The sequence below is a fragment of the Condylura cristata genome, unplaced genomic scaffold (assembly GCF_000260355.1).
Source record: "Condylura cristata isolate star-nosed mole 26May11 unplaced genomic scaffold, ConCri1.0 scaffold00005, whole genome shotgun sequence".
Classification (NCBI taxonomy): Eukaryota; Metazoa; Chordata; class Mammalia; order Eulipotyphla; family Talpidae; genus Condylura; species Condylura cristata.
This window is the reverse complement of record NW_004567106.1, coordinates 6539935-6544438: the sequence shown is the minus strand read 5'-3', so window position 1 is coordinate 6544438 and position 4504 is coordinate 6539935. Positions and strand designations below refer to the sequence as shown.

The window sequence follows — 4504 nt, the reverse complement described above, 5'->3', positions numbered from 1 at the left end:
TTATTTCTGTTACTACCATGTAATGACAGCATGCCATGTTGCAAAATGACTTGTAATCTATAAATATTGAGTGCTGCTAATAGAGAGCACCGCAAATATCTATCCAGTATTAAGAAGTTGCATGTCAGGATGTAGTTCTGGTTATGACTACTTGGAAACTGGTTCTTTCTACTTAGAGAAATAATGATCTTTTATGTTGAAGCAAAACTACACTGAATAAATTTAATGCTGGTATGGCATGGATCTTGAATAAAAGAGTTAGCTCATACGACTTAGCATGCAGGAAGCATTTAGAAGAGAATATTGAGGGGAATCAAAGCTGCTATGGAAATTAGTTGAAAAAGTCTTCTCTTAAAGTCAGCTTTGAACAAATGCGAAAGTGGAGATTGGGAATTTAAATATAGTTACAGAAGGAGCCAAATCCAGTGCAGAAGATTGTAGAACAAGCTTTAAAGAAAAAGGTCAGTAGTGAGGCTGCCACTTTTTCTTACATGGGCTGTGTTCACTGTACAACACCAGGCGGTGTCATTGACATGTCACTATGCAAATGGAGCGTTCAGAAATGGAAAGTGGCAGCATTTTCCCTACTCCGCTCCCCCAGCACACCCAAGCCTGAAACCCAGACAGAATATGACTGGTTCCGTTGCTTCTCAGGCTAGAGATTTCCTTTACTTTATTTCTCATAATACTTTGCAATTGGCTATTCGATTTCTTTATTCACATTGGTACTTCTCAGTGTGGTTTCTGTCATGTCCATAAATAATTTTTCCATTTTTACTGATACTTACAAATACTCCTTACTGCATTGCCATAAATTGCCTCCTAGATAAAGAGAACACTTCTGCATGACGATGGAAAAGACCTTGGAGCTTATGCTGGTCTCCAAAAAAATGGCAACGCATCCCTGGCAGGCTGCTGTTTCAATAAAGCCTATTTCTGTCTTACGAGCTGTATTTTATAGGCAGTCAAGGTTATTTGAAAATCATTGAGCTTCATAATAGTTATAAATGGCTTATGGCCCCTGAAAATAATCCTGTGTGCCATCTTCAATGAGATGCTCTACGCTCTCTGCTGTCAGGACCAGCTTGTTTCTATCTCAAGTCCATCTAAGTGTGTTCATTTTCTCTTGCCTCATTCAGGTCACACAAGCCGGGACTTGGTTCTTACCTTAATAAAAGGCAAGGTTGAGAGGTTCAGAATTGTTTGAAAATAAAACAGTTTGGGCAGAGCATTAGGAGAATGCATTGTCTCGCTTCTGCACCCGTCCACTTGTTTTCCTGGCCCGAAGTCAGGATTCTGTTATCATTGCTGAATGATTCATCCCTGAATCCTTTCTTGCAAGGATGTTAAGACTCACTTGTTTCTGCTGCTTCTGCCAGGCTACGTCGAGCACTAGGCTTCTCATGTCGTCAGCAGCCCTATAGGCATCAGTTTGGATTCTTAGAAATCTGGTCTTTCATTCAATCACTACCACCAACCTGTAAACTCAAGGACAGACTTTCCTCTTTCTGGTCTGTTTCCCCAAAGCTCTCTCCTGTTACCACACCTAACTGCTGAGCAGATCAACTGCTTCTCGCGGCCTGGCACTGACAAGGCAACTGTGATCTCAAATTGTCAAACCTTTTAGTGCTGTTAGGATTACTTCAGAGATGACTCTGAATAAGGCTGCTATATAGTGAAAAACTCTTTGGATTCCTGGAGAAAACAGATAGCCACTAAATTTATGGAATTTTAAAAGAGTGTGATGATCTAATCAGTTGTCTTCTAGAGTTAGTGGAAAGATGGGTTTGTGGTAATCAATTTTATTGAAATAAAAAGTAAATTGACTGGGAGGAAAGACATACTGGGATATAGACATTGATCTTTGGTAAAAAATTAGACATGCTTGTCTATATAAGTCAGTCAAGATAACCAAGCACAGTTCTATGGAACACATCATCATTTAAACTTTGTAAGTAACCTACAAGCTAGGTAGGGTATCTGACCAGTTGTAGAAATGAAGCTGTTTCAAGGAAGCATTAAGTAGCATGGTCTAATTTTCAGAACTACCAAGCAGCAGAGAGAGTTGAACTCAGTCTCATTGGGCTGGCTGAAAGTCCTGGTGCTAACTGCTCACACTGCCCTTCTCAAACTGGTATATGCACAAGAGAGGATCGGGGGAGTAGAAAAGATCTGAGAGGGACTTCACGTTTCACCACATATAAGCCTGTGTTACTTTTCACTATATATAATCCTGCACTACTTTAATTGACAGTTTTATTAAAGAAATAGGAAGATGTGATAATAGGCAGGTACTTTCTTTGGCTTAATTCCTATTATCCAGTATTAATTCTTTTTGTTTGTTTGTTTGGTTTTTTAAAGATTTATTTATTGATGCATCTAAGAACTCAGATATAGGCCAAAGGTGCAGGGGGTGAGAGGATTTACCAGAAACAGAGTGGGGAACAGAACAGTTGGAAGTGTTGAAATGTACTGCTAGGCCCTCCCTGGTGGTGCAACAGGTTAGGGTGCAGCACTTCAAGCTTGCCTCAGATGCTTCAATTCAATTTGATCCCCGCCCTGGATCTGACCCACATGGCAGAGCAGAGGTCTTCTGTCTCGCCCATTGCTCCCCTCAGGGGTGTTTCTCTACAGTCTGCCTGTTCTGCTCCCCACTCTGTCTCTGGTGAATCCTCTCACTGCCCCTGCACCTCTGGCCTGTACCTTGGTTGTATATGCATAAATAAATAAATCTTAAAAAAAAAAGTGCTGAGGGGAGCCGTAGGCAGGTCAGGAGCTGTCTGCTGTGCCATGTGGGTCAGCTCCCTAGCAGGGGTTGAAGTCAATTGCAGTGGTAGTGGAGAACTTCCTAGTGCTACACTTTAATCCCCTGTACCTCCTGGGAAGCCCAATTATAGTTTTGATAGAGACATGAATATATGACAAGCAAACCTATAAAAAGTCAAGAGTACATTGCAAAGACTTTTTCCTGATGGTATTTGAGAATGTTGACCTGATATCTTACAACCCTTAGTGCTTTGTCTACAAACAAGATTTTTTTCCTCTAGAAGCAGAACTATAGGCATGACTTGTACATGACTGCCAGTTAAGTCTCAGAAGTCATTCAAGTTTCATCACCCCAAAAATATCCTTTACAGTGGAAGGATCAAGTGCGAAGCAACACAGTGCAAACACAGTGCAATCTGGCTGTGGGCAGGAACCTCACCAGTGTGTCCAAAATACTAAAATGTGCTGGCAATGAAGACATCATTGCACCAACGGCTGAAGATAATGCAGACACCTTGGCACTAGCATTTGAAGCTCCCAACCAAGAAAAAGTTTCAGATGGTGAAATGAAATTAATGGATTTATGTTGAACAACTTGGAATTCCAGAATAAGTACAGCTGTGTAGTAAGATGCCCTCAAGTGAACTTGCATGTTTATGCAGAGAACTCAGTCATGTTGGTGATGCTGTTGTGATTTCCTATGCAAAAGATGGAGTGAAATTTTCTGCAAGTGGAGAACTTGGAAATGGAAACTTTAACTTGCCACAGACAAGCAATGTTCATAGAGAAGAGGATGCTGATACAATAGAGATGGACGAGCCAGTACCGGTAACTTGAACGCTGAGGTTCCTGAACTTCTTTACAAAAGCCATTGCACTATCTTCTATAGTAACACTCAGTATGTTTGCAGAAGTAGAACATAAGATTGCTGATTGGGACATTTAAAGTACTATTTGGCCACCAAGATTGAAGATGAAGAAAGTTCTTAGGCATTTTTAAATACTAAGACAAAATTTTTAGAACTGCTTCTGAAATGCCAGCATTTACTAAAGTCTCATATGTCACCAAGTTTATACCACTTAAATATACATGTACATAATGTCTTCTGTAAATATTTTGTTCTTCCTCCCCCAACCTACAATTTAGCTAAAGAGTAAAGTTTAAAGTCATCTGTGTTAACCTAGAAGTACTTCTTTATCTAAAAATATGCTATATGTTTTTTTCTTTTTCTTATCAAAAGTTTGACTCAATAGTTTTAAGAACTATGCTTTTAATAAGAGTTGTTTGGGATTTAAAAAAAATACTAAATACTATATTATTTTAATTTCTTTTGATCACCAACAGTTTCTCAATCTTTTCTATGATTTTACTGATATATTTTTAATATGGTTGGTCATTTATTTTGTAGTAATAAAATTTTGTAGTCTTTCTATTTGGAATTGGTTTACATTCCTCATGAAGGAGATGGAATACCATGTGCTACTGCATCATATAAAGTGGCAAAGTATCTAAATTAATCTAGTTACTGATGATATTTATTTTATCAAGAGATCAAGAGATAGTGAAATCAGATACTAATGTTAGTCATTTTGTTTTGCAAGAAAGTCCCTAAAACTACACAAATACCTTCTCATTAAACTTTAAGTTTCTTTCTTTCTTTCTTTCTTTCTTTCTTTCTTTCTTTCTTTCTTTCTTTCTTTCTTTCTTTCTTTCTTTCTTTCTTTCTTTCTTTCTTTCT

At 38.5% G+C, this 4504-nt stretch overlaps 1 pseudogene; it reads left to right on the top strand.

Moving 5' to 3' along the window:
* The first annotated feature begins 851 nt into the window (after positions 1–851).
* LOC101635810 lies at positions 852–3755 on the top strand (annotated as a pseudogene).
* The last annotated feature ends 749 nt before the right edge of the window (positions 3756–4504 follow it).